At 53.8% G+C, this 22198-nt stretch overlaps 1 protein-coding gene across 1 annotated transcript in view; it reads right to left on the bottom strand.

Moving 5' to 3' along the window:
• FIGNL2 (fidgetin like 2) overlaps window positions 1-8609 on the bottom strand; it is a 29328-nt gene extending 20719 nt beyond the window's left edge. Inside the window, exon 1 of the mRNA XM_080660824.1 lies at window positions 8463-8609. The gene's annotated coding sequence lies outside the window, so the exon portion shown is untranslated. The remainder of the gene's footprint in view (window positions 1-8462) is intronic.
• Window positions 8610-22198: the final 13589 nt, after the last annotated feature.

The raw sequence follows: 22198 nt of genomic DNA, 5'->3' as shown, positions 1-22198 counted from the left end.
AATTGTCAACACTGGCTGGAGCGGGGCCAGGGGCTGGGGCAGGACACTGACTCGGCTTCTTAGAGGGCTGGCTAGGAGCTTCAGCCTTGGAAAGAGTGTGGGAGGGGAGGGGTCGAGAGGGGGCAGAGAAAGGAGGATGCTTTCTGATGCCAAAAACATCCAATGGGCTTGAGGGACTCAAGGAGAGAAGAGAACCAGTTGCCTGCTGAGCACAGATTAGAGAGCCCTGTGCTGAGGGAGTGAGGTCCCAGTCACACCCCTGACTGGCTGACTGTCAGGTGGGTCTGCAGAGGCTGTGGGGCGAACTGAGCTCCATCACTGAATCCCAAAACGCCTTAGCCTGACACCTGGCCCCTCTGAATGTGTCCGAGGCATCTCTCACCAGCCCCTCCTCTGACAACAGAGGGAGGAGCCCTGGGACCTTGACATGCCCACCCCACCCCCAAACTTCTGCCTCTTAGAAATTGCCCAGGCAAGGTCACATGCCGTTCCGGTCCCTCTGGAGAGCCCACCACACCAACTTCATGCTGAGCCACACTTTTCTTGGTCCCTGGGAACTTCAGGGGGCAGATTTAGGGATCTAGGTAAGACTACAGGACCCCCTGGAGGCCCACTAAGACCTCAGACTCCCCAGGGAAAACATCTCTGCCTTCTCTCTCCAGAGTCTGTCCTTCACCAGCTGGAAACCATGGAGGCCCTGTGTCTCCACTCTTGCAGCCTCCACCCATCCAGCTGGTCACTGAGTCCCCTTGACACCCTCTCTGAAATGACCCACACTTCTCACCTCCCCCACCACAGCTGGCCCAGCATCTGACCTCAGTGTCTGCCCTCCTAGTCCTTCTCTGAATGGCTGCCAGGATGGTCCTTCTATCTAAAACACATTCAACCCCCACTTACTATGGAGTGGACACCAAACCCCTTAGCCTGGCACCAGCGGTGAGTCAGTTTCTCCTTCCTTCCAGCCTTGGATCCTGCCAGTCTGGTCTCCTCTAGCCCCTCCAGCCACAGTGGTCCATTTTTCCAGGCCATACATGTTCACACTTCCAGGCCTTTGCTCTGCTGGTCCCTCTGCCTAGAAGGCTGCCTTCCTGGTACTACAGCTGGGGTGCTCCCAGACTATTAGGCCACTTTGACTCTGACACTACTGCTGGCTCCCGCTTGGGTGCCTCAACTGGTCCCCTGCACATCTGTCCTGCCACTCCTGCCACTCAAAGGCCTTATTTAAGAGTTGGTCACCTTTCCTGCTCCAACACCCCTGCCCCTGGGCCTTTGCACAGCAGTTCTCTAGCCTAGCAGCCCCTTCTTGCTCCCTTTCCGCCATGTCCTTTACCCTCCCAAAGTCCCCTCCCTCAGAAAACTTTCCCTGATGCAACAGTGGTAAGAGCAGGGCCTTTGGAGTATTTTCTTACTATAGGAATTACTTATAATAAGTAATTTTTAAAGATGATTTACTTTTTCATTGAGGCGCTTTTTCATCAAGGCATTGAGGCAAATTTGCAGATGAACCCTGTGCTTTGCCCTGGCTGCAGCCAACCCCTCCCTGGCTTCCCACCTCATGTGGAGACAGTGACGGCTATGCACAAGGCTCCCAGGGCCTTGAGGATTCAAGCCAAGCAGGCCGCAGGTAGAGAAGGCTGTGGTTATCGCCAACTCAGGCACCACCGCTCTCCGGGGCTGGGTAAGGCCTCTCAGTGCCCGTCTCCGAGTCCCCGGGGTCTCGGCCCTGCATGGGTGTGGGATGGAGGCTGAGCTCAGGGCTATTTACCAGTTTTCAGCCATATGCCCCCTTTTCAGTCTGGTAAATATGCTGTCTGTTCTCAAAAATACTTTTTTTCAATGCATAAGATAAAAATACAACGGAAAAAATATAGCTATGTATGGTGAGAGGCGTTAACTAGATTTCTTGTGGTGATCACTTTGCAAATATATAAATATTAAATCATTATGTTGTACACTTAAATGCACAGGACTACTTTGTCAATTATACCTCAGTAAAGCTGGGGGAAGAAATTTAAAAATACATGGGGCCACAGAGGGAATTAATAGCATTGAAATACAATTCTATTCATGAACTCATCAGGGGTCATGGACCACATGTCTCAGCCCAAGAGACTAGAGTCCCATCCCCCCACCCACCAAGCCAGGTTTAGGATCCAAGGTTGAATTGAATCCATTTAGATAGCATGTGACCTCCAAAATACATAAGCTTTAAAGTCTAGGTGATCCTATGTTCCGGGGCCCCACTATGCTCCCCTCCCAGTGCCTAGAGGTCTGTGAGATACACCCCTGCAGGGCCGGGCCTGAGCAGAAGGAAGGAAGCAGGCCCAGGCAGCCCACCCAGGCTCTCCCAGTGGTGCCTCTGGCCCCTCCTCCACCCTTCCCAGCCCTGGGGTGCTGAGCTGAGTAACTCCAGCTATGCAGCCTGGCCGGTCTACCTGGGTGTGAGTGGGCAGGGTTGTCCTCAAGGGGGTGGCCCCCCCACACCTGCAGGGCCACAGGAACAGAGAGAGACTGAGAACTTGCGGGGAGAGTGCTAGGCAAAGTCTGAACAACCACAGCAACCCTTTCCTTCTGCTGCTGTACAGATCCCAACACACATGCCAAGCACTGCGCTAAGTGCTTGACACACATTAGTTCATTTAATCCTCACAATAACCCTGGCAGCAGGTGCAACTATTACTCCCACGTTGCAAACCAGGAAACTGATCAGGGAGTCAGGGCGGCCAGCTGCACACAGACCAGGGCTAGGGGAATGGGTAGTGTTTACTGGGAAGGAGAGACTCCTGACAATCGAACACCTGAATGACTGTCGGGTGGCAGACTGTGCAGCTCGTTGCAGCCCACTGTTCCTCCCCCTCCTCGAATGAGGTGAACCCTTCATGAAAGATGTTTGACCCTAGCCAGTTTGGCTCAGTGGATAGAGCTTCGGCCTGTGGACTGAAGGGTCCTTGGTTTGATTCCGGTCAAGGGTACATGCCCAGGTTGTGGTTGCGGGCTCAATCCCCAATAGGGGGTGTGCAGGAGGCAGCCAATCAATGATTCTCTCTCATCATTGATGTTTCCATCTCTCTCTCCCTCTCCCTTCCTCTCTGAAATCAAAATATATATTTTTAAAAAGATGTTTGGCTTAATGTTAGCTGTCTGTCAACATGTGGGTTGTCGCTGGCCATGAGTGTCCGATCAGAACAGGCATTTGGCAGAAGCAGCTAGCTCTACTGGGAGGGGCTCTCTGGGGAAGGACTCTTCCCCTCCTCTCTGCAGTGTTTCTGGGATATCTCCATTTGCATGTCTAACAGGCACTGTAAACCCAAGTCCCACACTGAACTGACCACCTCCCAGTCCTCCAGCTGCCCTCCCCAACCCAAAGAGGCAGGCAGCTCGACCCTAAAACTTCAGCCTGAAGAAGACTACAATGTGAAAGATGGTGACATAGGAATGGCATCCCACACAGGACTCAGTCTGTCTAGAAAAGGATCCCCTTTTTAGAGAAGTGAGGGTCTGGCCACTAATGAATGCTGTCTCTCTGAGGAGCTGAGTGAAGGGGTGATTTCCTCTGGTGGCCAGAGTTCCCAGGGAAACCAGAGGCAGACTGGGTAGGGGCAGGGCAGAACCACATGAAGGGGACAGGGTGCTCTTTTCGGTAGAACCTGAATCTCACCAGTTTTTCTTTCCCCACTGGCTTGGAAAAAAAGAACAAACACCCCGGACTCTTGAGGATCCAAGGGCCAAATAGGCCAGACAGCAGCAACTAGACTCTCCCAGTTTCCCACTAATTCACTGAATTAGGGTCTCTGTTGCCTATGAACAGCCTACCCCTGGGGAAACTCAGTCTCTGAAACTCCACTGGTGATGCAATGCCCTGCTGTTAAGTACTGGTCTTTTCCCTAAGTATCTCCTCTCCAAGTCATCCTGTGCCCATTCCACAGCTCTGAGCAGGTCACCCCCAGCCCACACCCCTTCAGTGGCTCCCTTCTACACAGGGAGTACAAGGAGAGTGACCCTGAAAGCATAGCCTGTCCCTTTGCCTCTTCTTGGTCCCCAACTGCCTTGTAAGCTCCTTGAATTGGGACCACATCCAAAAAGAATGGTTGTTGGATGAATGGTTGCCTGGATAAAATACCCGGGGCCTGGCACAGGCCCTGCTGAGTGTGCAGTGAGTGTGGTCATGAGCTACACTAGGTGTCTGTGACAAAGCCATCAATGCCAGGGCTAGGGATGTGCTCTGATCCTCCCTGGCCACAGGAGAAACGGAGGGTTGTCACAGGAGAACTGAGGTGTGAAGGCCCAGCTCATGGCCTGGTACACAGGTGCCCAGGAATCCCCAACTCAAGCTGGGAGCTCTTCGGAGCCTGGCTGTGGTACACCCAGCACCCTGCATAGTGCTGGACACAGCTGGTGCTCCAGATAGGTTTGTGAGAGCAAAATGCAGCCTCTTTGTCACATCTTCTTATCAATCCCTGATTAATCCCAGCTCCAGACTCCTGACTCATTTGATCCTCACAATAATGCTTATGAGGTATGCACAGTTCTTGGTCCCATTTCACAGATGACATATAGAATATTTAATAAGTGCTGCATAAGTGTTAGCTATGATTTATCAAGACATTTATGAAATGCTTGGAGAAGCTAGATTTCCCTGCCACTCATCCTGGTTCCTGGGGACAAATGGATCCTAAGACAAAATAAGCCCTGGACATGGTCTCTCCAGGTGCCACACTCAGAGATGAGATAATGAACCCACATCCTGGCCTGGGCAGCGGGAACCTTTCCCATTCAATGCCTGGCCTGTCACCTTGATCCACTACCCCTGGTCCCTTAGCTCATCCTGTTCACCTGCCAGTAATAAGGCCATGGAACAGTGCTGCATGTGAAGGAAGGAGTGCTGGGCTGCAGGCTAACTCTGCCCTCAGCACTTCCAAAGGAGGTGGACTAGGTGTAGGGTCCCACGGGCTCCGGCGGGGGGGGGGGGGGGGGGGGGGGCGGCGTGTTCCAAGAACCTCCAAAGCAGAATGCAAAGTCTGGTGTCAACTGATGCAAGTGCACTTTTCTGGGGACAACTTTTGCTGTTTCCTTGAGGGAGTCTGTAAATACAAAAAGTTATGGACCCCCATACTGGGCCTCTTCCACGCCTAGTATTCTTGGGCTACATAAACTACTCCCCAACCTTCAAGGCTCACTCAGCTACTGCCCCAGGAAACTCCCAAATGTCTTGCTTCTTTGATTTCAGCACAAGTCTTGGACCCACTTGCAGGGTCTCTCCTGTCTTGATCTTCCTCACTAGCCTGCCAGCTCCCATAAGACAGCAGGGCCAGCCCAGGGCTGAGGTGGCAGAAGACACCAGTATACCCCATGGTCAGCCTAGTGGGGCTCGCCTCTGTCAACTGGAATGCAGGGTTGTTGCAGACCACAGGTGCACCTGGACCTTGGGTCCACCTCCCCCTGCTGCAGCCCTGAATCCTTACTGAGCTGTGCTCCTGTGGGGAACCTGGTTCTCGTTAAATTGGGTAAAGGAGTCATTAACTGCCAGCCAAGTCAAGAAGAAGCAAAGTTTTGCTAGAAGGCACAGGGAGGGTGAGGGAGACCAGCCTGTCTCCTGGCCTCCCTGGCTGACCAATGGTGGGGGAGGGGGAGGCAGGGAGACTGGGCTCCTAAGGGTCCAGCAACTGCAGCAGTAGGAGCTGGGGTAGAGAGTGGGGGCAGTCTTGGCCCAGATAATAAGCAATTGTTAATGTGATCCATATGGATCCTGACTGGCCTCTCTGTTTAACAGGATGATAATGGCAGGGAAAGAATGCTGGTCTGTGGGGAAGGAAGGGGCAAAGTCCTCCCCAACTTGGGGGGAGGGGGAGAGTCAGCAATGAGGGGAAGAGAAGACCCACCCAGGGGTCTCCACCCACCCAGGAGCACAGAACCATTTGCCTGAAAAACGTCCAGATTCTATGCTTTGCAGGTTGTCCTTATGAAAGTCTTTTAATTCAGCCAACAAATATTTATGGGGTACCCATAAGGTGCTGAGCCCCCGTACCGGGCCCATGGGGGCAGGGTGCAAGGAAGTATATGCTCCACTTCTATACTCCAGAAGGCAAAGCCACAAGGCTGAAGGGAGGCACAGGTGCAGGGCCAGGAGAACATGGAGGGAGGAGCAAGAGCTGGGGGCTCTGGGGAAGCTACATGGGGGAAGTGTGGCACCCGAGTTGGGCCTTGAAGAATGAGGAGGTTGTGGAAAGACAGGGACAATGGGGAAGGCATTTGGCTGAGGGAACAGCAAGAGCAAAGGCAGAGAGGCGTGAAATTGCGTGGAGAGCCTGAGACCTCAGCAATAAAGCTGCAGCCCAGGTGGGGGAGGGGAGGGGATTCTGCTCCATAAAATGCTGTGGCCAGGACTAGGAGGAAAGCAAATAAGGGCTCTGGGAACCAGACACTGGGCGCTGGTACCTCTCCCGTCCCTGAACTGGCATTGTCCGTTCCCAGGATGCTTGGCCCAGCCCACCCTTATACCACGGCCAGGAAATCCCGTAGGGCCTCAGAGGCCGTCCCGTGTCTCTCAGCCCTGCTTCTTCTCCTCGGAAGATGGGGTCCTCCTGAGGAATGGGGGCTTGTGGGCCTCTCCGGGAGCAGCTCCACTGCCTCACGTAGCTAAATTCCCTTTGGCCCAAGTGGGCTTCCCCCAGAAGACATTACAGCGAGGGCACAGGGGTCACTCCTTACCAGGGTGGCTGCAGCGGACACCAATGGAATCAAGTGGAAATAAATGAAATGGTGTTAAATATGAGAAAGGGGGATTTACGAGGCCTGTCACCCGATTCAGCACCGTGGGGCCAGCAAGCCCCGCCCCTTTCTCGCCCACCCGTGGACGCCCGGCCCCGCCTCCTGCCCCGCAGCTCGGGCGGCCGCGGGGGTACCCGTGTGGCTGCTGGGGTTCGGCAGATCCGCAGCACCCAGTTAGCGCGTCCGTCCTCTGGGGCTAAGGCACAGAGAGGATGGCGTTTGCTCCCCGAGAGAAGCTCGGGGAACCCCGGCCCCGCCGTGTCCAGACGGATGCACAGGGGTTTCAGGTTGGGTTCCGGAGGTCCGAGGGCTCCCTGGGCATGGTCAGAGTCCTTCCGGCCCCAACATCAGCCAGCCCACTCTAACGAATCCACGAGGAAGGCTCTGGGCCCGAGAACTGAGAAGTGCTGCCGCCGCAGAAGCCCAGAATGGAATTGGACCCGGGTTCCGGGTCCTCGCTGCAGGGCCGGAGTCGGGAGACGGCTCAGCCGCCGCAGCCGTGCGGACTACAACACAAACATTCTCCCGTCCTCAATTCTCCTCCAAATTAGGTATCCATGGAGACCAGGCCAGGCAGCCTGACAGCCCCACGGCCTAATCCTGATTTAGTGACCGTCCCTTTAACAGCCCACCCACCCGTCCACCCACCCCTGCGCTCCAGGCTGCCGCGGGGCGCAGGCTCCAGGCCGCTCACACTCTCCCTCGCGCAGACCCCTGCCCAGGCCGCCTCCGCCCAGGAAGGGCACCCGGGATGGAGGGGCCGGGCAAGGGGGCCTGCATTTGCTGAGCACCTACTGTGTGCCCAGCCCTCTGCGGAGGGCCCTTTATAGAGCGGGCTCCTAGCAAGGGAATCTGTGTAGACCAAGAGTGCGCTGGTGGAGTGGGGAAGTTTCAGGGGCTCCGTCTAGAGGGCTGGGAGCTAGGTGGGTCTCCTTGTAGACTGTGGCCCATGGGTGCAGGTAAGAGCAGCTTCCTGCAACACCCTGACTCTGAGATGGGGTCTATGCTCTCCCGGGCCAGGGGAGAAGAAAGGAAGGGCTAGGCATTAGGGGCGCGGGGCCCGAAGTGGCCTCCGTCTCCTGTCACTGCCCCGTCACGATGCTGGGGAATCTCCGGGCCAGGAACCCAAACCCCACCCCCCACCCCCGCGCGCTCTCTCTCTCTCTCTCTCTCTCTCTCTCTCACACACACACACACACACACACACACACACACACACACACACACACACACGGGCCGCTGGACAAAGACCTGACGGAGTGGGAGGGGCCTGCGGGCCGGCCCTCGGGCTCCGGACACAGGATCCTTCTGGGACCCGAACCCGCAAATCCTGGCTCCCTGCCCCCAATCCCGCAAGCTCCCCCCAGAGACGGCAGCTCGCTATTGCTGCCACCTCCGCACCAAGGGGGCGGCAAAGAGGGTGCCCGTCGCGGCGGAGAGATCCCCTCCTCTGCCTGCGCCCTCCCCCGGGAAGTGACCCCCGGCTCCCACGCACCCTCCTGGGTCTATCGCGGGTCTTGCCCTTCGACCCCCGCCTAGTTGAACCCCGCGACCTGCAGCCCCCGCCCTCTCCGACCCTCGCCCCGCCGCGCGCCCGCGGACAAAGCTCCGGACACCCGGCCCGAACGGTCACCACCCCTGACCCCGCCGGCCGCGCGCTCCCGCGCCTGCCGGGCCTGGCCCGCGCCCCGTACCTCGGCATCCCGGCCGATCCTAGGTGAGTGTGCGCGGCCTCGGGGGGCGTCCGGCCCCAGGACCGGGGCGCGGGCCGGGGGCGACAGGCCGGGGCTGGAGGGCAGCGGCGCTCACCATCCTGGAGCCGCTACTGCTGCGGCCGCCGCGGCCGGGAGCGGGACTGGGCAGTGGGGGTGGCCGGACAAGGGGCCGCCCCGGCTCCCCCCGCAGGCAGGACCCCCACCCCCACCCCCGCCTCCCCTCGCCCGCCCCCAGCGCCCTCCCTCGCAGCCTTTGCTGCCCTCCCCTTCTCCCGCTCCTCCCTCCCCTGGTGCCCCTCCCTTCCCCCAACTCCCGCCCCTCTCGGGCCCTCTCCACCCCGCTCCGGCCCCGCCCCGCCCCCACTCCCCCGGGCTCGGCGGCTCCTCCTCTCCACCTCCCGACCGGGCCCGCCCCTCTCCTCCGCGAGCTCTGAAATAAATTAGCCACTCGGGGGAAAGGAGCAAATGACCCTTGCTGTGGAAAGTGTCCTTGGGCCCGCTCAGGCCCGCCCCCTCTGCCTGGCCGTCGGGGCGGGAAGTTGGGGTGCGGGTGGAGCCGGGCCGGCCGGTCGGGTCGGGGAGCGGTCCGCCGAGGGGGAAGCCGGGATTGGGCAGCAGCCCGCGAGCGAGTCCGCTGGGTGTGAGCGGCTTCCTGGGTCGAAGGGCAAAGGGGAAGGCAGCCGGCCCGCCCGCCCTGTCCGCTAGCTCCCCAGACCCCCACTCCCCTCTGCCTGTGCCCCTTGGCCGGCCAAAGCCTTGTTGACTCACGTTTCCATCCCCGCCCCCAGGTGAACTGAGCACCTATTGGTACCAGACGTGGCCGCGCCAGCCCGGGATGCAGAGGCTGGACACACACAGCTGGGCACGCCTACCCCTCTGCACAGTGCCACTCAGAGCCGATGGGTGCGGGGCTGAGTGCGAGCCCTGGACGTGGGCAGCCGAGGGTGGGGTGTGAGTTACAAACGTGCTTTCCCAAGAAGGGTTTCCCCGTGAAGGCCACATTCCCACTAGGCCAGGCAGGCTGAATGGTGGGAGGCGGAGATGGGGGGTGGACACTTACAGTGTCCCAAGGTGTTCATTAAACATCTCTGTGCGGCATTGGGCCAGGTGCTGGGACATCTGACAGGGTCCCAAAGCACTGCCCAGTCCAAGGACAGACAGAATTCTATCAGACACACAGGCACGAGGCTTCAGCTTCAGACGTGATCCAGCCAGGAAAGGAAGCCTGCAGGTGAGGACCCATAGCAGAACCCATTTTGCCCCAGGAGGTTATAGTTGGGGCTGGGCTTAGGTTGGAGGATCCAGGTAGATTTCCTGGAGGAGATGTTGAGCACCGGGAGGGTCCCAAGGCAGTGTTTGAGGGTCCTCTCTTCTGAGGGTTTTTTTTTCCCCTTTGCGTGCAGTTCAGTCTAAGTACCAGTAGGACAAGTTTGCCCCTGCGCCCCTCACCACCAGCCTGCAGGGTACTGCTCTGTCCTCTGTGTTGTGAAGAATTCTAAACATTTCTAGTGACAGTTCCTCTTGGAGTTCTGGGTTCTGACCTCTCAGGGGAACCCCACCCCCCCCCCCCCCGTAGGTGCCACTTGGGGAAAGAGAAGGGAGAGGCCCTCAATAGCTCCCATGTTTTTCCCAGCCCAACCATGGAAGCAAGACCAGCACCCAATTAGGTTTTAAAACTCACCAAGATCAGGATCTCCACCTCCAGAATCCTCTCTTCCTCTCCACTCCACACCCCTGGGACCACACCCCAGCACAGGGAAGGTATATATCAAGGCTCTCAATGTGAGGGCAGCCCCTGGCTTCAGAATTAGAAAGGTAGGAGGAAGTGGCCTATAGCCACCACCCTAGAAGAGCTGAACTCCTTGCTGCAGGGACAATCCCACAGATAACAGGTAGAAGGACCTTGTTTAGTGTTTCTTACTGATGGAGCATCTGAGGGCCAGAGAGAAGTGACATGCTTCGGGTCACACAGCAAAGCTGGATCTAGAATCCTCTGTACTCTTTCCACCCCGCCTGCCAGGCTCCCCAAAGGTCAGAGGCAAGAGAGACCAATGTCCACATGAGCTGAGTGACCTCAACCACCAAGGTCAAACCTGGCATTGCCAGGGCATTGTGGCTGGGTGTCACTGGGGCCAGAGCAGGGGTGGATGACAGGCATTAGGATGGAGGAAAGAATTGATAGGATGCTCCCCTATAGCAGCGGTCTAGTTCTGCATCCCCCTTCCAGTCTTGGTAGGAAGGACAGGGTTAGACCTCAGGAAGGCCTTCCCAGTGAGAGAGGAGGATGGGCCAGCATGCTGAGGAGGCCTTTGCTGGACTCCAAGGTTCGGCATCTTGGAGGTGCTGAATTGTTTCTGATGGGTAAACTGGCATGAGTCACATTCGCAGGTGGGGATGAGGCTGGTCTCTTCACCCTTCAGCTCCCCAATCCTGCACCAGTACTCAGGCAATGAAGTGTGACCCCCCTCTGCGAGCTCATTAAAGTCCTGTTAATACATCATCCAGCCTCCTGGGCTGACAATGAATCCTGGCAAATGGCCCTTCATCACGGCTCTCCCTCTGCCCTCATGTGTGGGGCTTGGGGGGTCTGTTCTCTGAAGACGCCCTCCTGACCCTCTGGCTGTCCCCAGCCAATGGATCTGTGCCTGGAGAGCCCCCTGCTGAGAACATGCTGGTCAGGGAGTCTGGTGATCACTCCCCAGCAGGTCAAGTGCCCAGCAGTGGATTGGATGATAATAGTGGTATTGGTGGCAGTAATGTGTGGCTTCGGCGAAGGGCCCTTCATTCTTTCCTAGCCCTTTTGCTTGTGTCGCATCCTACCCTCCACCTCGCTCCTAGTGCTGGCCTTGGGTAGGGGCACGTGAATATATGCAGGGGTGTACGGGGTGTGCGCGTGCATGATCTTCCTGATCCAGGGACTTGCCACAGGGCCTTTCTGAAAACTTCAAGAAAAATAACCCAGCTGGCCCAGAGAGAATCAGCATTCAGTGGTTTGAATGGGAGAGAGGAGAGTTAGAGGGAAGATGTGTGAAGCCAGAGAAGGAGTGGGGAGGAGCAGAAAGGGTGAGGAGGAAGGAAAGACAAGGGCCCTGGGGAAGGATGGGGTGGGGGGAGGAAGGGAGAAAGAAATGGAGGAGAGGAAGAGGAAAGGGCGGGGAGACCTCTCTTTGTGGGCCTCGGCATGAGCCGCTCAGGAGTCATTAAGAAGCAGGAAAGGAAGGAAATGTGTCCTGGCTGAGGGATTGGGGTGCATGCCCAGTGGACACCACACCCTGTTGGCTGCTACTGTTCCCCACTTTCACGGGGCTCAGGCCGCTCCCCCACAAATGGAAGCCCTAGCCCTCCTCATCTGGCTGCTTGCCCTTCCAGGTCCCAGTGCCCCCCCAGCCTGTCCAACCCTCACACCCTTACCGTTTGTGCTTATTCCAGCTTGCCTTCTCAGGGAGCTACGGCCTGTGTCTGGGTCCCACCCCGCCCCACAGCCAGCCTAGGGGCTCTTAGCAGAGTTAGAAAAAGTGTCCTTTCCTCTGGTCAGATACAGCTCTGTGCCAGACACACAAGGCTTGTGGGGAGGAGCTGGGACTCGCCATCAGTCCCGTCCTCTCCCCTAGGAGCCCAACACTGGGGACCCTGGGACCCACTTCCAAAATCTTCACCCTGCACCTGGCTCTGCCATTTTGCCTGTGAGCAGAAGCACCCCCACCCTGCAACACAGCCTTTAGGCCAACAGGCCACACTGAACTGTCATCTCACCCTGTACCTTTATCACAGTCCCACAGAACCTCTCACTAAGCACCCACACCATTTTAATACATCAGAGTCTCTCCCTGGAGTATCATTCTCCCCTCTTTTGCCTGGGGAGCTATCCCTCACCCCCAGCAGAATTGGTAGTTCCTACCCCAGAGCTCTCTTAATCCCTTTTCTCTAGGTCCCCATACCCTGCCTCCTGTACCTCATCCAAAGGGGAAGACTCCACCCAAGCCTGCCTGGCTCCTGCTCCTACACGGCAGCTCCTCTGGAGCCCCACTGGGCTGCTCCCTTCCCTAGAGCTTACAGACCCGTGCAGAACAGGGACTGGAAATCCAAGTGGTCCAGAGGTCTCCCCACCCCCACTCTGCCATCACTGGGGCTCGCCTGACAGGAGATTCCCAGCACATCTGGTTGTACTTAAATCATCCAGTGGCCAACTGCCCAGGCATGTTCCCCGCTTTCCTCCCCTCTGCCCTGGCTTCCTCCCCTTCCTAAACTACTCTCCCAGGCCTCTCCTCCAGGATGACTTCCCTGATTGGCCAGCCTCAGTATCCACAGCCCACCCTTGAACCTGATCCTCTCTGGGTCTGGGGTTTGGGAGGGCCTGTGCTCAGCATGGCTCAGTGTGTGGAACCCCATCCTTTCCAAGCATTGGTCCTGGATAGAAAACCTCCCCCAGGCAGGAAGGGGAGCCGACCAAGGGCTTCTCCTCTGTGCCCTTGGCCCCCAGGGTGGCTGCCTCCAGTTCCTGGTGTGGGTAGTGAAAACGGGGAGTGTTCCCGCCTTTTTAAAGTTTGGTTCAGATCCCATGACAACTCTTGCTGTCAGCCTTTTCCAAAAGGCTTTGCTAATATTGAAGAACAAAAGGGAAACAAATAGAGAGAACACAGTAAGTATAAAAAAGACAGTCTATAAAGACAGGGTTTGTGGATCTAATGTGACCTGCCTCACCAGGGCTCCAGGTTTGAATAGTCATTCATTCATTTATTCATTCATTCGTATGTACTAGCACCTAAGTGTACTAAGTTCTAGGAGTAGAGACTTACATCAGAGTAAGGTCTTTGAATAAGACTTCATTGTTTCCTAGAGAAACTCATGGTCAGTGGAGGAGAGAGATGGGTGGGCAAAGAAATGTAAGATGCTGTAATGGACATGAGTGGGGAGGCACCGGAGTGCAGTGGTTGAAGATCAGAGACCCTCAGGTACTTTTTTTTTTTTTTTAAATATATTTTATTGATATTTTACAGAGAGGAAGGGAGAGGGATAGAGAGCTAGAAACATCGATGAGAGAGAAACATCGATCAGCTGCCTCCTGCACACTCCCCACTGGGGATGTGCCCGCAACCATAGCACATGCCCTTGACCGGAATCGAACCTGGGACCCTTGAGTCCGCAGGCCGACGCTCTATCCACTGAGCCAAACCGGTTTCGGCCCTCAGGTACTTTTGTTACACAAGGAAAACACCTTTTTACAAAAATTAGAAAATATAAGTAAGCACAAAACAAAACAATCCAATACCCTAATCCCACCAACCAGAAATAACCACTGTTAAGACTTTGGAACAGGCCAGACATTTTCCAGATATTGATATATATATATAAAAAAGAGATCTCCACACTATTTTGTAATCTGTAGACAAATATTTTGAATATATTTTTGCTTTCTATAAATACATTTATACCACATAATTTTTTTTATTGATTTTAGAGAGAGAGGAAGGGACAGAGAGAGAAACATCAATTTATTGTTCCATTTATTTATGCATTCATTGGTTGCTTCTAGTATGTGCCCTGATAGGGGAATCAAACCTGCAACCTTGGTGTATCCGGGACAATGCTCTAACCAACTGAACTACCCGGCCAGGCATATACCAGGTCATTTTTTGACAGCTTAATCATATGGACATGCAAGAATTAGTTTGTTTCCTTTGTTGTTGAATTTCTTTTCCAAAAATAGAAGCTTAATGAACAGACTTGTAACATCCACCTTGTTGCATGTGTCTTATTAGGATAAATTCCTAGTAATGAGAGTACATATTTTTAGCATTGTGAAACCACTAGCCCAGGCCTCTGGGTGCTGCTCTCACATCTCCTCCAGGCAGCCCTCCCAGACTGGCCTTCCAAGGCCCAGTGAATCTGCCAAGGCCCATCCCTTTGCCAGTAGCTTCATCACTGAGTGACCTGGCCTGGAAACCCTGAAAAATGCTCAGAAGGCCTGGCTGGTGACGGCCAGGAGGGGCCCTGAGTGGAGAGCACAAAGCCAGCTTGTCTGGGGCTTGGAAAGAGGCCCCGCCCCTTGGGGCTGCTGGCAGAGCATTCCTCCCAGGACAATGGCTGCCTCGGAATCCCGAGAATGAAGGAGGCTGGGTGGCTTCCCCAGCCCCCTTCTACCCTCACCAAGTTGTACCCATTCCGAAATGGAAAGAAGGGGCACTTGCATTGGGGGCGGGGTGGGGAGGGGCAGTGCACCCAAGTCTGCAGCCCCCTCCTTTTAGCAACTCTAATCCACAACAACAGGAGTTCTGCCCAGGCACCCTTTCTTTGTGGATCTTGGGAGAGTCCTTCTCTCTCTTTAGGCCCCTGTCTCCTCAACTGTAAAATCAGGGGCTTGGATTCGTGGTTGCTAAATTCCCCACAGATCTAACATGCCCCAATGTAGTGGCTAACACACACACACACACACACACACACACACACACACACACCCCACTTTGGAGCTAGAGTGCCTGAGTTCAAGTCCTGATCTGCCCTCTTTCCTGTGAATTTAACACGGGACCTGAGCTTCCCCATCTGTAAAGTGGGTTGATGATAGATGCTCTTCTCTCCCTCAGGGAGCATCCTGAGGAAGGAAGAAAAGATGCTCATGGGACATCTGTCTGATTCAGCAAAGTCTATGAATGATATTCAGCAAAACTCCTGTGTCAGGTCACATGTCTTCATTTTTGTTTGGGAAATGCAGGCATTTCCAGTACAGCCAGCGATTGGTGACATAGGACTCCAGGCTCCTAATAACCCACTGGAGGATTAGGACTAACCCACTTAAACACTGAACAGTGTGGATTTCCTATCAATATTTTTCAGCTGTTTGCCACAAACCTACTCCCACTCTCCTTCATATGCTTGTTCTCTCCTTCTCCTCACTCTCCCCCTCCTCAACCCTACTTCTGTACTCCCCCAGATTAAAACCCTCTGCTGTAAGTACCAGAAAACTCTCCCCGCAATGGCTTGTCCAATAAGGAAAATACATGATCATATTTTATCCAACTGATTTGCCACTGATGTTAAGAAGCACTGTTACTTCCTGTACCATTGGAAAGAAAAAAGCACTGCCAATTAAACTGGCACAAGGATTTCTTATCACTTAGAATTTTTATTTGTTAAAAAAGCTCTTCTAGACCTATATGAGAATATATTTTTAACATACATTATTACTCTTGTGTATGTGTAATAAGGAAAACCCGGGTGAAATAAATTGGCTAGTGCTTTCTTTCAACTTTATTGAATTCAGTCTGATTCTTGGAATCACTGTTCAGCTCTGAGCTGTCAGTGTCTGTGTTTTTCTACATAGACTCGCCATCTGGGCCATCACGAGTATTGGTGCTATAGCATTTCTTAAAAGACTGTTCAACTGAATTAATTATCTATTACTGTGAAAAAATTATCCCACATTTTAGAAGCTTAAAGCAACAAACACTTATTACCTTATAGTTTCTATGGGTCAGGGACCAGGAAGTGGTTTAGCTGGGTGATTCTGGCTCAAAGTCTGTTATGAGCTGGCACTCAAACTGTCAGGGGTGGGGCTTGGGTGGGGGCAGTCACGGAGGTCTCACTCACACGCTGTTGGCAGAGTCATTTCCTGGCTGGCTATAGGCTGGGCACCTCAGTTCTTCACTCCCTGGACCTCTCCACAGGTGGTCTGACTGTCTTCCTGACAGGGCAGCTGGCCTTCCCCACAGCAAATGACCCAAGAGAGAGCACAAACTGGCATTCAAGACAGAGGCCACAGTCTTTTTAAAATCTAATATTGAAAGTGACATATCATGATTTCTGCTCTACCCCACTGATCACAAAAACACCAACCCAGAACAAAGTGGGGAGGGGCTGCATAAGGCGAGACTAGCAGGAGTGAGGACCATGGGGGGCTATTTTGCAGACTGCCTACCACATCCTTCTAAGCCCCTGACATCCATTCCGGAAGTGCTGGTGCTGGTAGATGACCAGGCGTCAGTCAGGACTCCAAGAATCCTTACATGGTGTGAGGACTGGAACATCACAGGGTTGTAGTTGTCCTGTCACGACCGCAGGAAGGCCACTCAGTTTGCACATGTGCAGGAAGGACAGCTAAGCACAACTGCTGGGTGACTGACAGCAGACTACGATGCTGCTGCTGCTAAGATGAAGGGTGATTTCAGAAATGTCCAAATGTGACCAGCTGTGCACTTTAGAGAATGAGAAATGGTAGCCTCAGAGTTGATTAATTCAAAGACTCGACACCTTCTTCAGGTCCCTTCCATCTTTGAATCTCACCCCTTCAGCACATCTGCTGTGCCCTGGATGGCTCTCCTCAAGTCACAAAGTGGCCGATGCAATTCAATCATCCCACGAGGTCCCGACTGTTACTCTTAGGGGCCTCCTTTTAAAAGCGAGGAAATCTTTCCCAGAGACATCCAAAAGTTTTCCCCTCTTGTCTCATTGGCCAGAAATTGTTACTTCCTGTGTTAGTCAGGATGAGGTTCAATTGAATATGTTAGCAAAACTCAGAATGACTTAACAATACTGAAATTTATTCTTTCTCATAGGAAAGAAGTGTGAAGATAAGGCAGTTTCGGTGTCATCAGGGAGCCAGGTGCCATCCATCTCATGTGATTTCATTCTCAAATTCACCTCATGTTCCAAAGTGGCTGCTAGGGTTCCAACCATAAGATCCACATTGTAGACAAGAAGGAACAAAAGCAGAGGGCGAAGCATTCATCCTCAGAGGAGTCAGCTGGATAGTCTATGGAACATCCCTATTTACTAGTACATCTCCTTGGTCAGGACTTCGTCACATGGACATACCTACCTGCAAAAAAACCAAAACACCAGAAACATTTTTAAAATATATTTTATTGATTTTTTACAGAAAGGAAGGGAGAGGGATAGAGAGTCAGAAACATCGATCCGCTGCCTCCTGCATACTCCCTACTGGGGATGTGCCTGAAACCAAGGTACATGCCCTTGACTGGAATCGAACCTGGGACCCTTGAGTGCACAGGCCGACCCTCTAGCCTCTGAGCCAAACCGGTTAGGGCTAGAAACATTTTTTTTAGCGGGGCACTGTGTCACCTTAAATAAATTTTGACTCTTTATTATAAAGGAAGAATGAATGTGAGGTGGCCACAATCAGTGTCTTCCACTGCCCTCCAGCCTACACCAATCCCTGGTCAGGGGCCAGGATTAGCAGGATTTACTCCTGAGTTGGACACAGAGTTATTTTCCTTGATAGGTAGCTCCCTGAACAAAATTCTATTAATAGGGAAGAAGCAGCCACTCTTGGTTATTTACCAGTAACCACTGCCCTCCTTTCTTGCTAAAAGAGCCTTGATTTTGCTCAGGAACCAGGCTGCCATGTTCTTCAGGGGAGTGAACCCCTCCCCAGCGTCAGGGCTGAATCTCAATTAGTCTGAGACCACTGTGGGAATCCCACGCCCTCCGCCAGTGTGTCGTTGAAGAATGGCCATGTAAAATACGATTCTGGCCTATGAAACATGAGAGGATGTTCTTTGGGAAACTTCTGGAAAGATTTCTCAGAGGCCAAAGGAGAAACAACTTTTCTTGGCCTTTGAACGGAGCTGTCTGCATGTGATGTCTGGAACCGCAGCAGCCACCTGTAACTCTAAGAGAAGCCAGGGCACAAGGACATGATAGGATGGTAGGGAAAAGAGAAAGAAGTATGGGGGAATATTCATAGTACGGAATTCTACTCAGCAATAGAAATGAACTGATACACACACACACAAAGAGTGAATCTCAAAAACATTGTTTGAAGCAAAAGAGCCAGACACAAAAGGGTATATACAATTTGATTCCATTCATAGGCAGGTCTAGAACACGCATGACTAAGCTATGGAGATAGAAGTCAGATCGGTGGCTACCTGTGGCAGGGGGTGTGGGAGGAATTGACCACATATGGACGTGAGAGAGAACTTTCTGGAGTAACATCAATGAGCTATATCTTGATTGGAATGGTTACCAGGTATACATTTGTCAAAACTTGTCAAACTATACTTTTAAAATCTGTGTTCTACTGCATGTAAATTATATTTCAATAAAGTTGATAAAAGAAGGCAAGAAGAAAGAAAGAAAAAAAGAAAGAAAGGAAGGAAGGAAGGAAGGAAGGAAGGAAGGAAGGAAGGAAGGAAGGAAGAAAAAGAAAGAAAGCTGGGGTTTTTTATAACATTGTCACTGAATTAACCAACAGCCTCACCTTGGGGCTTCTTGTTTTGCGACACGGTAAGTAAATGAGCATCCTTACTGTTTTGGCCATTTTTAAGTTGTGTCTTCTGTCACTTGAAGCCCAAGCCCTCTTGTAAAAATGGGGGAGAGACACCCAGAGGTCAAGATACAGATCCAGCCTGGAAAGTATGGGCTTCGAGGAACAGCTGGAAAGGGCAAGAGATGGAAATTCTGCTTGATCTGGTGGGGTCTGCTCCCCACCCACCATCAAATTGAGCCCGGTACAGCTGGGGCCTTCTTCTCACCTCTCACCTCCCCTGACTTCCCCAGCCCCACCTGCTCTCAGGACTTATTCTCAGGCTTCTGGTGACAATTAAGAGAAAATGCAGGGAACTCAGCACAGTGCCTGGCACATAGTAAGAGTTCGGTAAGGCTCCTGTGTTACCTCACCTGGCCCTGGTGAGGATGAGCTGCGCCTGAATCATGCAGAGGTACCAGCAGGAGGAGAGGAGGGAATAGAATTCAGAAACCTGCAGATGGTTGATGATACCCAAGGACAGTGTGGATGGGATTGCTTCTTAGGCTTTTGGCAAAGATTACAGGCAGTATCTGTTTCTGTCACCAGGTAGATGCTGGTAGAGGGAAATCAGAAACATGGAAGGAGGAGCTGGTTTGGGGAATTAAAAAGAGAGGATCAGTTGAATTTGAGGTGTCTGTGAGCAGTGTAAGTGGTGAACAAGAACAAGGGCTCTGCCACCAGCTGCCTATGCAATCTTGGAGCCTCAGTGTCCTCACCTCTAAAACAGGATTTCTAAGAATACTTCCCGCATTGGTTTCTGTAAAGACTGGATGAAACAACACATCCACAGTGTTGCATAGTGCCTGGCACACAGTAAGTGCCCATTAGACAGCAATGGTTTTGACCATCCTGCCTCATCTGCCTAGGCAGGCAGCCTCACGCCGGGCAGCAGCTGCCATAGTCCTAACTGTAGCTGACATGTAAGAGTCTGGAGCTCACATTCCCTTCTCCTGCCTCAAGCAGGATGTTCCCCTGCGGAGAATTTCCTCTTCTTTTCTTTTCCTTTGACCTGTTCCTCCCTTCCTTCTAGTGTCTACTCTTTCCTCCTCTTCCAGGAAGCCTTCCTTGACTAATGCCTCCTCCTTCCCTGCCAACCTCTCCACAAGCCTCCCTGTAGAGGCTGGCCTCCTAGCCCAGTCAACAGAGCCAAATATCAACAGTACAACGATTGAAATTTCTCTTGAGAGCCAAATTTTTTAAACTTAAACTTCTTCTAACGCCACTTCTTTAAAATAGACTCGCCCAGGCCATGGTATTTTGTGGAAGAGGCACACTCAAGGGGCCAAAGAGCCGCATGTGGCTCGCGAGCCACGGTTTGCCGACCACTGTCCTAGCCCATAGCTCTAGCTAATCCCTCCCATTGCCCATCCCTCAACAAGGAACACTCCAGCTCAGGTAAGACCTGGACCCAAGGGGATGTTTGCCCAGGAGTGGAAGGATGCCTGATCTACACCACATCCCCAGATGACCTCAGAAAGAGGCGGGGGGCTGGGGAGGAGGAGGCCACCGGCCAGAATGGCAGCAGACAGGCCAGCTAAATCCTTGACCTATGATTTAAGGGGTCGGGCACAGTTCAATAGAGCACTCCAGACTGCAGCCCAGCTCTTTCACACAAGTCAGGGGGACTGAGGGGCTGGGCGCGGGGGGTGGGGGGCGGTGAGGGGGGGCCATCTTCCCCAAGAGCCTCTTGGTGTCATTCCCAGTCCTCTGAGGCATAATCCAGCACCCCGGAACCCACAAGCCCCATCAGCATCAGTGCAGAAGCCCCTCTGAGAGGGGAAGGGGAAGTGGGAGAGGGAGGGGAGGTGGACCTGGGAGGTGGGAGAGCCATGAAACGCATGGAATCACAGTTCAAGGCAGACAGTGTGGGTTCCATAAGGCTCCCGTCTGTGTTAACCACAGGCCTTTGTTAGGTCCTCAGACTCAGCAGTCCCAGGTTGGCCCTAGTCTCTGTTCCCCTCCTTCTCCTTTGGAATTTCCTCCCAACTGTGCCCAGCTAGGATTTGGGGAGAGCCCTTTAAATGGCAGGAGTGTTGGATGGGGAATCCCAAGTGCCAAACGTGGAGCGATTTTCCTAGACGTAAATGCCAGTCAGGCCTCCCGAGGAGAGCCAAGCCTGGGTCCAGCTCTCAGTCAGAGGCCCGCCTCCACCTACCCCGGCCTCCCCACGCCCAGAGCCCAGATTTGCCCACTGGCAGTGCTATGCAAATGAGATGCAAAGCAAACCGAGGAGGCTGTTGGGATTGGCTAACGCAGATGACTTTGCCCACCCAATCCGGGGCGTCCGCCGCCTGGGCTCCCCCTCCTCACCCAGCCTGGTCCCCGCCCATAAATCAGCCCGGTCAGCGTTAATGGCTCCTGACTAATTGCTTGGACTCGGGGCTACGGGCTCGGGTCGCCCGCATTAAAATTCAATCAGGCCCAGCGCTGAGCTATTAAATATTCATTGGGAGAGCTTCCCGAAACCAGGCTGGGGGATGGGAATAGACTGGGTTGGAGGAACAACCCCAATCCCCAGAATCCCCAGCTTCAGGCGAGGCTTTCCCACCCCCCTCTCGCATCTCCAACTACTGCTGCCTGGTTTCCATTCTGCTTGGCCTGATTTCTCTCTGGAAGTCGCTAAGCCCTCTCTAGAGACTTCTGGGAGATTGGGCTACCCTGAAGAAAAAGTGGGTGTTAAAATATGCCCCAGTCCTCTGTCCTGTATCCCCTCCATGCCTGGCCACCTCACTCCACCCACCCCTTACCTGGTGACCACTGTGGGCCCTACCAATGCTGCACCCTCAGGTCCCACCGGAGTGGAATAGCTCCAGGGCACCTAGGGCTTCACCTCAGGAGAGGCCCCTAGATCCCTGGCCTGCTGCCTTGCCAGGACCTTTCTTGGCACTACACTGACCATCTTCAGCATGGCTTGGGAGGGCTTCAGGCTGGGCAGCATGGGGTTTATGTTAGAATAGAGGAGCGGGGGGGGGGGGGGGGGGGGCTCTGTGCAACCCTCCTCTCCACTCCCCATCCCCCAGGAATGCAGCCTGTCCATGCTCCTGGGCCCCTGGCCTGATGCTGAGCAGGCTGCCTGGAAGTTCTCAAGGAGGGTACCCAGGGGGAGGGGGCTGGACCTGAGGGCCTAGAGGGGGCCTTTGGGAGTGTCCAGTTCTTAAACAGGAAATGCACCCCTACCACACACACACACACACACACACACACACACACACACTGGTATATACACCAAAGTTGGAGGGTTATGAAGAGGGTTTAGTGGGTGTAATGACAGGCATAACTCAAAGGCTGGAGTGAGCCTCTCAAATAAGGACTGGAAGTTTTTCTAGGCCCTCCATGTTGTATCGAGACATCTTTGGACACAGCTGCAGGCCCTGGGCTAGGAGGTGTTTGAGTTAGGGGGAAGAGAAAGCACCAGGAATTTGCCAGGAGAGACCTGTTCCCTTGCCCGGTT

Source organism: Plecotus auritus (genome assembly GCF_963455305.1).
Source record: "Plecotus auritus genome assembly, chromosome: 3".
NCBI lineage: Eukaryota > Metazoa > Chordata > Mammalia > Chiroptera > Vespertilionidae > Plecotus > Plecotus auritus.
The sequence above is the reverse complement of the archived record's forward strand: the minus strand, read 5'-3'. Positions and strand labels throughout refer to the sequence as shown.